Raw genomic sequence first — 10,641 nt, 5'->3', positions numbered from 1 at the left:
AATTTTAAATAAAATTTAAAATGATTGAAAAATAATTTCACAGATGTTCAAAGTGTGTTCTTCCCTTGAGACTGATTTGTAGACTCACTGGCTTAATCACATTACATGTTGAGCTAGTTAATATATAAACAGCATTCCAGCAAGAATTCAAAGCTTTCTTGCTTAAACTCCTAGCAAATAATTGCCAGAATGCAATTAGAGCTTATACTATTGAACTTTGAAGACTGAAGCCAGAAATGAGTAAATGTGTTTAGTTTAAATTTACCCATAGGATGTCAGTACTAGGCAGATGATTTAATTCTTTCTAAACTAGCTTAATATTACTTTCACTTTTCTATATCCTATATTTATGTCTAAGGCTAATTTTACAGAAATATGTGTATAAAATGAAACATTTATTTTTATAACTTTCTGTTAATCTTTACTCTTCTAAACTTACTAGTTCACATAATTATCTTTGTATAGGCTCTAATAATATACTTACAATTCAAATATATTTCCATATGAGTTATTAGTACTGTTTTTGTATACAAAATAGATATTTCATTTTAGCATCCTAACCAAAATAATGACTACAGTGACAGATAACTTTTCTTAAGCATGGATTTTAAATTATTAAATTCTTCAGTAATAATATCTTAAAATTTTACATCTGAACTTTAAAAAAAAAAAAAAGATTTGTTTATTTTAGAGACAGAGCACACATAAGTGGGATGGGTAGTGGGGAAGGGAGAATCTCAAGTGGACACCGTGCTGAGCGCAGAGCCTGATGCGGAGCTTCATCTCATAGTCCTGAGATCAGGACCTGAGCCAAAAACAAGAGTCAGATACTGAACCGACTGTATCACCCAAGCACCCCAAATTTTTATATGTTAATTTTGTAAATAGCCAAAAAGAGGAATATGAATTTGACTAAAAACAAGTAAAACATTAACTACATCTCAAAACATTCCATTCATATGCAACTGCAGTAGGCTTTAAAGATTTCCAAAAGATATTAATCCAATTTTTATATTTATATTAACAAAATGTATATCACAGAAATATAAATAAAAATATTACTATACACAAAAGATCTAAATTAATGTTCTATTTCAAAATTTTCTGATGAATATTTATTTATTTATTTATTTATTTATTTATTTATTTATTTATAAAAATATTTTATTTATTTATTCATGAGAGACACAGAGAAAGAGAGAGAGGCAGAAACATAGGTAGAGGGAGAAGCAGTCTCCTTGCAGGGAGCCCCATGTGGGACTCAATTCCGGGACTCCAGGACCACGCCCTGGGCCGAAGGCAGGCGCTAAACCGCTGAGCCATCCAGGGAGCCCCTCTGATGAACACTTAAAGGAACAGAATGGAATTCTAATTATTAAAGTACACACTAAAAAAGATAGTACAAAATGAACTTAATATAAACATATAGGAAATATGTTTAAATTAAATAAATTTTTTTTGAAAAAGGATATGTATAAATATTAAAATGAAGGGGTTATGAGACAATATTTCAGAAAACAGTATCATTCTACTCTAAATTAGCATTACAAAATTGCTAATTAAATACTTCATCTTATTTTATTTATTACTGTTACATTTACATAATTATGAAATGTAAAATCATCTGGGCTTTCTTTTTTGTTTCAATAATCAACAAATATTTATTGAATATCATGAACTTGGTCTATGACAGGTGATCTTGGATACAAAAATGATAAACACTCGATGTTTATAATTTAGTCCATAGAAAGATGTAAGAGAAAATTAAGAATGAAATATACTTTTCTGTTTTTTCTATATTGTACCTAACTTAATGTCTTTTAAGAAAGAGGTTTAGGTTAGATAAAAAGATGTAAAAAAAGTGAAAGTATAACTATTCCTGCATTGCACTAAAAGGTTGAATTAGTTTTCTAAGCCATATAACAAAAAAACACAAATTTAGTGGCTTAACACAATATACATTTGTCATCTCATTTTCCTTGGGTCACAAATCTAGGAACAGCTTAACTGGTACCTCTGCTCAGTTTCACAAGACTGACATCAAGATATTATCTGGACTGAATTATCATCTAGAGTTTGGGGTACTTTTCTTCATGCTTTAGCAGAAATCAGTTCTTTTTGGTGACAAGACTGAGGTCTTCAGCTCCCACAGTTGCCCCTCCCGAGGTAGTTCACCACAGTGATATTTGCTTCTTTAAGGCTGGCAGGAGAGCATTTTTCCAGCTTTGACTATTCTTTCAGATAATTCCTGGACCTCATCTTCCCAAAATATCCCTTTTGAATATCTAAAAATCAACTCAGTGGGACTTTATTTACAGTAGTTTCCCCTCATCTGTGGTCTTGCTTTCCAAAGTATCAGGTATCTATCTGGAAGCAGATGATCCCCTTCTGATTAATCATGAGAAAGTCATTGTATCCTAATGCAACATCATAATGCCTGCATCATTCACCTCATTTCATCTCACCATGTATTTTATCATCTCACATCACCATGAGAAGAAAGGTGAGTACAGTACAATAAGATATTTTGAGAGAGACCACCTTCACATAACTTTTATAACTGTTCTTTTTTATTAGAGCAAGATTGTTATATTGTTATAACTGTTCTATTTTATTAGTTATTATTAGTTGCTTACTGTGCCAATTAATAAATTAAACTTTATCACTGGCATACATGTGCAGGAAAATACATAGTATATACAGGGCTGGGTATTACCTGCAGTCTCAAGCTTTCACTAGGAATCTTGGAACATATCTTCTGCAGATAAGGGCGGGGGGGACTCAGCTACATCTGCAAAATGCTTTGACTTTTGCTATGTCTTGTCATTTAGAAGAAAATCACATCTTCTGTTCACACTCGGGGGAAGGGATTACACAAAACTGTGGATAATTGAGGACAGAAAATCAGCAATTGGGACACTTGGGTAGCTCAGTGGTTGAGCGTCTGCCTTTGGCTCAGGTTGTGATCCTGGGGTCTTGGGACCAAGTCCCACAACGGGCTCGCTACAGGGAGCCTGCTTCTCCCTCTACCCAAATCTCTGCCTTTCTCTGCGTGTGTCTCATGAATAAATAAAATCTTAAAAAAGAAAGAAAATCAACAATTTATTTTAGAATTCTCCGAACCATTATAGCAATAGGAGTAAGCGCGAACTTTAGATGTTCCAATCAGAGAACTGAAATAAACATGTTTAAACCATGAGTTTTATATTAAATTTCATCCTGAATGATTTATAATTTCAATAATGGTGATTGTACAATGTGGATTAAGAAGAAAACCGTAAGCTATAAATATCTCAGAAACTCAAGCTATATTATGATTTTCAATTTTTAAATTGCATTATTTGAATATTATGATTTTAAAGTCCTGTTTATCACATAAGCAAAACCTAACTTACATGTTTTTGCATTTTCTAATGGGCATTATTTATAGACTCATTCACTTATTCAACAAACATCCTATCTGAAGAATGCCTGAAAATGTATCAAATTCTTAAAAGCAAATATTCCAATATAAGGAGACTAAAGTCCAGCCCCTAAGGGATTCATAATCTAGTACCTATATACTACATAAACACACAATCATATTTCAGTGGAGTAAGCACTAGTGGGTTATTCAAGTCTGGTATAAAGGGGATGGTATGGAAAAGTAAGGTCTCCTCACTTTATCTTGAAGAAACACTCTTTGGATATTGAAAATATATAAAAATTAATACATATAAAGAAACATATAAAAAAAAGAAAAGAAACATATATGCACATATATTCTGTAGAAGAAAGGTGAATTTACTTAATATATTATTGTAAAGTTAGGGAATAGTCCCTAAGAACACCCTCACTTCTGACAATAATTGCAAGTCTGGGAGATGTCAAGACCCCCTTCAGTTTTGATAATTCATTTGAAGGACTCACTGACTTACTTAACGCTTCCATACCTACAGTTATAACTTCATACCTTGAAAAGATACAGATTAAAATCACACAGGACAGAGTTCAGAAAAGTTGCACATACAGAGCTTCCAGTTGTTCTCTCCCAGTAGAGTGATAGTAGTAAATTTTTTGGCAACAATAGGTGAAATTTGCAGAATATTGCCAACCAGGGAAGCTTACATGATCAGGTTTTATTTCAAAAACTGATTACGACTACCACGTGGAGGATGACAGCAAAAATCTAAGTCTAGAAGTATGAATAAAAGCCAGGGAGAACATAAGAGTCTGAACTAACAACATAGTGGGGTTAGAGAAACACTGATAAACTTCAGATACGTATATTTAGTAAAGTCAATTAAAAAGAATCATAGGAGTAAAGGATGAGGAAGTAGGAGGAGGAGTCACAAATGAAGACAAGATTATGGGGCTGGCATGTTGCAGGGGTTGCAGATGATAGCACATGATGTTGATCAGCTGCAAACTATTTCTAACTCTTCTTTTCCACTTCTCATTCTAGAGTCTGAAAAGTCAAATGCTAATTTTTACACTCCATGATTCACTATATTTAGTTCTCCATCTTATGAATATGTCAGACTTGAGGGCAACATAATAAGATAAAAAAACAGTATTTTAATAGATCTGTGACCTTTATTGAATAATAATTGTTTTAAATTTATGAGTTACACAGTGATGTATATATTAATAGTTCAATGAACTTACATGGAGTAGAAATAAAATACTGACCTAGTTCATTGACCTTCATAGTTTTGAGGTTATGTGATCTAAACAGCTACAATTGCTTATAAATAGTAAGAATATTACAAAGTTTTAAATGGAATGTTATGGTGGAAAAGGGAAGCTTCAACATCTTAAGAGAGAAGTATTATGAGAAAACACTCTTTGGATATTGGAAAGATATATATATATATTTTTTTTTCCTAAGTGTCTTTGAATTAAAAATAACTTACATTTTTTTAGGGCTTACTATTTATAAGGCCATGGCATTTCTATGGAGTCACGTTACTTTAAGTCTTTTAATCCTTTCAATAAGAAATTAAACTGATACTATAATTATCTCCATTTTAAAGTTGAAGAAATTAATCATAGCCAACAAAAGTTAATCTTACAATTAGTTCGGGGGCAGTTCTGGTACAAGAATCTAAGTCTCTCAGACTCTAAGCCTACAGTCTTAACTTCTAGTTTGCTGCCTTCCAAACCAGCATGCATTTATTCAATAGGTAGGTTTACTAGATTTAGCAAATAAAAATACAGAACATCCAACGAAATTTGAACTTCAGATAAATAGTGAATAATGAATAATTTATAGTATAAGTATCTCCCATGCTAATACTTAGGATACACTTAATAGCCTTCCCCCCAAAATTGTTTATCTAAAATACAATTCAACTGGAATTTTCTATTTTTTCTGCTAACCCTACAAAATAGACTATAATTTTATAGTGAAGGCCTAGAGATCTGATCATGAATACCTGCACCTGAAAGAGAGTTCAGAGAAACCAAAGTCTGTGGGAGATCACAGATCATTTCTCAGCAAGCAGAGTTTCAAATGACTCGGCCGTTTATTGTGTCTCATAAATAAGAGAAAACTACACAAAATAATTATTTGAAGGGGGCATGTTTTGTATTCTACTAGACAATGTGCTGTGGTACAATGCATGGTGAGAGCAGTAGTGGTTCTATAGTCTTTAGTGGATTATATGTGTTTAGTCTTGGGGATCTTCTGGTTGCCTGTCTTGAGTAATTCTATTTTGTTTAGTGCTTACTTTTTACTTCGGTGTTCTAGTCTTTTACTTTAAAGTTGCAGTATTATGTATTAATGAGTCGAGGGTCAAGTTAAATTAAAAAGCTATTTAATTAATTCCTCAACACCATATTTTCACCATTCAGCAAATAAATGAAAAATATCAATTTTCTCCCTTATATCTTAGGTTATTACGTATGTCTAAGAATTGTGGAGGAAGGATACTGGTTAATATGCTAAATTGCTTTCTCCCTTGCTTTGTCTCTCTTGAGACTTTTTAATCTACTTTAATATATCTACACACCAACTTGCTACTCTACCAATTAACCATTCATTACCTAATTATCTCCTCCAGCTGAGAATTCCACTTCTTTAGAATAATTTTCCCCTTGTTATCATTCTTGTAACAGTATTATTTGTACTCTTTACTAAGTGATTTCTAGTAATTTGAATTGCATTCAAATAATTCAGCTAATTTACAGCAGGCATTTTTCAGTTTTCTTAGATTTTTGTTATTGCAATTGGTATGAAACAAATATACTCCCATTAAAAAGTTTTTTTTAAAAAAAAGTCTACATCAAATAGCCATACTGGTGTCCACACTAGCTCTCCCATTATAAAGGATAACTATTTTCAAGCAATGGAAACAAGCAGCACAAGGCTCTGGTACCCTTACAAAAGGAAACTCAAGAATCTGAGTTATTCCCAGCTATGTATCTGTGGATAATTTCCCACTCAACCACAGCTCAGAACTGGGACTCTATTTAATAGAGGATGAAATAAAAAAAACAAACAAAAAAAAAAACTGAGGAGAGAGTAATTAGTTTGAGGTAGGTTGAAGTAGGTGGAATCTGTGGGGTGAATCATAAGAGAGAGCAGCACTTTGCAAAATGGGAGTTCCATAGGTCAGGTTAAAACCCCTGCCTGTGTACAAGGGCTAAAAAATACACAAAATGAGACCCTCAAGTCTTAACAAATAACAGCCTCTGCAGGGGTGAATAGCAACGAAGCAGTGCTGGTTGGTCATGGGGAAGTTGTAAAAAAAGCAGTGTCTGGGGATATCCTGCCCCACCATTAGAGGGAGAGCTCTCATTAACATATAGCTGAGATGCCAGAAAGGCCTCAGAGTAAGAATCACACCTTAACAAAGCTGAAACCCAAGTGCTGAAGAAAATTCTTAGAGGTTATGAAATTTAAGTATTGCTGAGTCGCAGTAGGAAACACCTCCGGCTTCCCTTGGTCCACATCAACAAGGTACGAAAACAAGTCTAAATAAATTCAAAGGATCCATCAATGACTAAACTGCCAGCTTAAACAAACAAAAAAAGTAGAAAAAGGTAACCGAATTCTGCATTTCTACAAGATAGTATCCACAATATCCAGTATTTAAGAAAAAACAAGAACAAAAAACAAAACAACTATTATCAATAAGAGCCAAGATGATTCAGTGGGGAAAGAATAGTCTCTTCAACAAATAATGGTGGGCAGCCTGGGTGGCTCAGTGGTTTAGCGCCGCCTTCAGCCCAGGGCCTGATCCTGGAGACCTGGGATCCAGTCCCATGTCAGGCATGGGTCATTACTTTCCATCAAAAGAAACCATGCACCTTTCAGCAGTTATTCTGTTTTCCTCCATTAATCCACTTTTATTCTCTGCAGATTTTCCTATTCTACACATTTAATACAAATAAAAGCATACAATACACGTCTTTCACGATTGGCTTTTTTCATTCAGCATAGTCTTTTTAAGGTTCATCCATGTTGTAGTATCAATACTTCATTTGTTATACGCGTGCTTACAAAAAGGAGATATTCTTTTCTTTTTAAGGATTTTATTTATTTATTCATGAAAGAGAGAGAGAAAGGCAGAGACACAGGCAGAGGAAGAAGCAGGTTCCATGCAGGGACCCCGACGTGGGACTCGATCCCGGGTCTCCAGGATCAGGCCCTGAGCTGCAGGCAGCGCTAAACCACTGAGGCACCCAGGGATCCCCAAAAGGAGATATTCTTTATTTTGCCAAATGAAGTTATTAAATATATCCCAAACCCCTATTACATACATCTTAATTTTATAGACATTTTCACACACACACACACAATTAGAGCATAATCTGTAATAAGGGGTTCCTAAAATTTCCTTAAACTTAGCTCCCTGAAAAACAGTATTTTGTACTGTGGGCCACTAAAAACTTCCGGTGACACTGGGAAAACTTGTGGCCATTCACACTCTGTGGGGTTCCCCTTTCTTCACCTGTAAACCACAAGCTGCACTAGATGACTCATCCCTTTTCCCATTCAGCCATCCAGGCACCCCTGTAAATCTGTAAATCATATTTCTTTTTTTTTTTTCACAGGCAGGTGAAACAATTTTATTTCACAGTTGTCTTTAAAACCACAAAGACACTATGTTCTTCATATAAAAACATTAGTACAGGTAACTATACTTTCTAGAAAATGATTATATAGACCCTCTCAAAGAAAAATGCACACATTATATGGTTCAGACAAGTTACTTGGGAAAAACACATCTGGACCGATTCCTAAAACATACCAGAAGACCACGCTGCATCTTTTGGTTCAAAGTATAGATTACTGTCATCAGTAAGGGCTCCTGCATTCTTACATATTTGATAATACACATGTAGACTGGTTTGTGACTTAATGCTCCATTGGTTCATCAGCCTTTTCTGCAGGTTCATCAGCAGGTTGAGCAGGCTGTGCCTTTCTCTGTGGTCTTTCTTCAAGACCTTCCAGGAACGGAGATACATCATCATCATCATCATAAATCGTAAACTCCAAGTCTTTACCAACAATTCCAATGGAAACATTCTTTGCAGTTAGGTCCTGTTCTGCAGGAAGTGTCTCTTGTAAGGCACGCAGACCATGTTTAACCAGTTCATTCAAATTGCACTCCGTAAACCCAGACATATGTCTCTCCAAGTAAGTACGAGCTGATTGAGAACGGGCTCCAATGGACATGGCTCTACAGTCAAAATAGTTGGCAGATGGACAGGTTTGGAAAATGTGAGGGCCCATATCATCATAACCAGCAATAAGCAGTCCAACACCATATGGTCTCCAGCCATACCGTTGTGTTGGTATCTGGGTCTTGCTTCCAATTAGAGATACAGGACGAGACACAGGAAGAGGTCAGGAAGAGGTCTGTCAAATACAAATCTGGAATCCAAACACTCCTGGCGCATAAAATTACACAACAGTCTAGCATCAGCAGTAAGTCCCACAATTGAGATACCAATATGGTTATCAACATGGAGAATTTTCTTCTGCTGAGCTGCAAGCTCTGACTGTGCTGTCTTCAACGCACCCAACACTGCATGGGTTTTTGATTTCAGACCAAGTGTGGCTGAACCTTGTTTGACAGCTTCCATTGCATATGCAATTTGATGAATCCTGCCCTGAGGGCTCCAAACAGTGACGTCATTGTCATACTGGTTGGGAAACATGGTTCCCGCGCGGGTCTGGCTGCGGCCTCCAGCAGAGGTGGCGGCTTCCTATAAATCATATTTCTGATAAGAAGCTTGTGTCCAGAATGTATAAAGAATTCTTACCACTTAATAAAAAGACAGATCACTCCTTTAAAAAATAAACAAAGGCTCCAAATAGGTATTTCTCAAAATATCTCAAAAAGGCCAGCAAGAACAACAACAAAAAAGATGCTCAACATCATTAGCCAGCAAATGCAAACCCAAACCACAGTGAGACACAATTTCACATCCCCTAGGATGGCCATGATTTAAAAATAAATAAATAAATAATAATAATAAATAAAAATTAAAAAAAGACGGATAACAAGTGAAGATATGGAGAAATTGAAACCCTCATACATTGCGGGTAGAAATGTACAATAATGCAGTATCTTTGGCAAAAAGTTTGGCCATTTCTCAAAAATTAAACATGGAATTATCTTGACCTCGCAATACCACTCCTAGCAATGTACCTAAGAGAAATAAAGTGGAGGTTCGGAGACACTTACACAGGAAGGCTCATAAATACAACAATTACGAGTAACCTTCACAAAGCAGAAACAACCAAATGTCCATGAACGGAAAAGTAAAGAAAATATCGAGAAGAAAGTATCGAGTACCTGTGGAGAGCACACCTGCTCTCAAAAAGGATGGAGGACGAGGCCTCGCGCTTGCGCATCAGGTGCCCCTGAACGGGCGCGAGATCTCGCGGGATCTCAGGCACGTGTCGAGTTACCCACAAGGCTGTGCTCTCGGGACCGGAAGCACCGCTGGGACCTGGAGTTTTGAGACATGGCGCCAGGCCCTGCCCTGACCGGGTGAGGTGGGCGAGGAGTGATGGCCGGGATGGTGTGAAGACACGGTCAGAAGTCCGAGGAAAAGAGGCCCGCTCTTTCACGGAGTTCGTGGGGGCACCGAGGGTGCGTTCTGCCGTTAGTTCTGCCCCGAAACTGCCCGCAGCCCGGCCCCTCCCTCGCCGTGCAGTGCGGCAGCATCTTAGGGGTCATCTTAGGGGTTTGCCGACGTCTGGTCTCTTCCTCCTGCGGGCCTCGCCTGTCTCCGCGCCGCTTGGCCCACTCGGGATTCTGCGGAAAAGCCGGCACAGCAGGCTGGTCTCCAAGGTAAATTCCCCCGACCTTAGCGCGGGACCGCCGTGCAGGTGCCTGGTTTCCAGTTGATCCTTGCCCACCCCCGACCTGGCTGGCGAACCCTTCCAAATGCCACCCCTTTTGTGAAGCCCGGCCCTAAAACACTACGACGTACCCCTCTCTGAGCCCACCCGCCCATCCGCCTTTATATACAGCGTTTTTCCTTTTGACTTTCTTTTGCGACCTCAGCCTAGTCCACCACTGTTTGGAATTTAAAGCAACTAGTAAATGTGAATTTACTGATGAAAGACTATAAAATTATAGATTGGTTAAAAGCCATCATGCTGAGCATAGTGCCAGGCACGTAATGGGTGTATTAAAA

The 10,641-nt window shown here is 36.9% G+C and overlaps 1 pseudogene; it reads right to left on the bottom strand.

Annotated features, from left to right (window-relative positions):
- Nucleotides 1-7,342: 7,342 nt before the first annotated feature.
- On the bottom strand, nucleotides 7,343-9,877 carry LOC112643152 (proteasome subunit alpha type-1-like; annotated as a pseudogene).
- Between the last annotated feature and the right edge of the window lie 764 nt (nucleotides 9,878-10,641).

This window comes from Canis lupus, chromosome 38, assembly GCF_003254725.2.
Source record: "Canis lupus dingo isolate Sandy chromosome 38, ASM325472v2, whole genome shotgun sequence".
NCBI lineage: Eukaryota > Metazoa > Chordata > Mammalia > Carnivora > Canidae > Canis > Canis lupus.
Note: the sequence above shows the minus strand (reverse complement) of the source record. Positions and strands in the feature narration are given on the sequence as shown.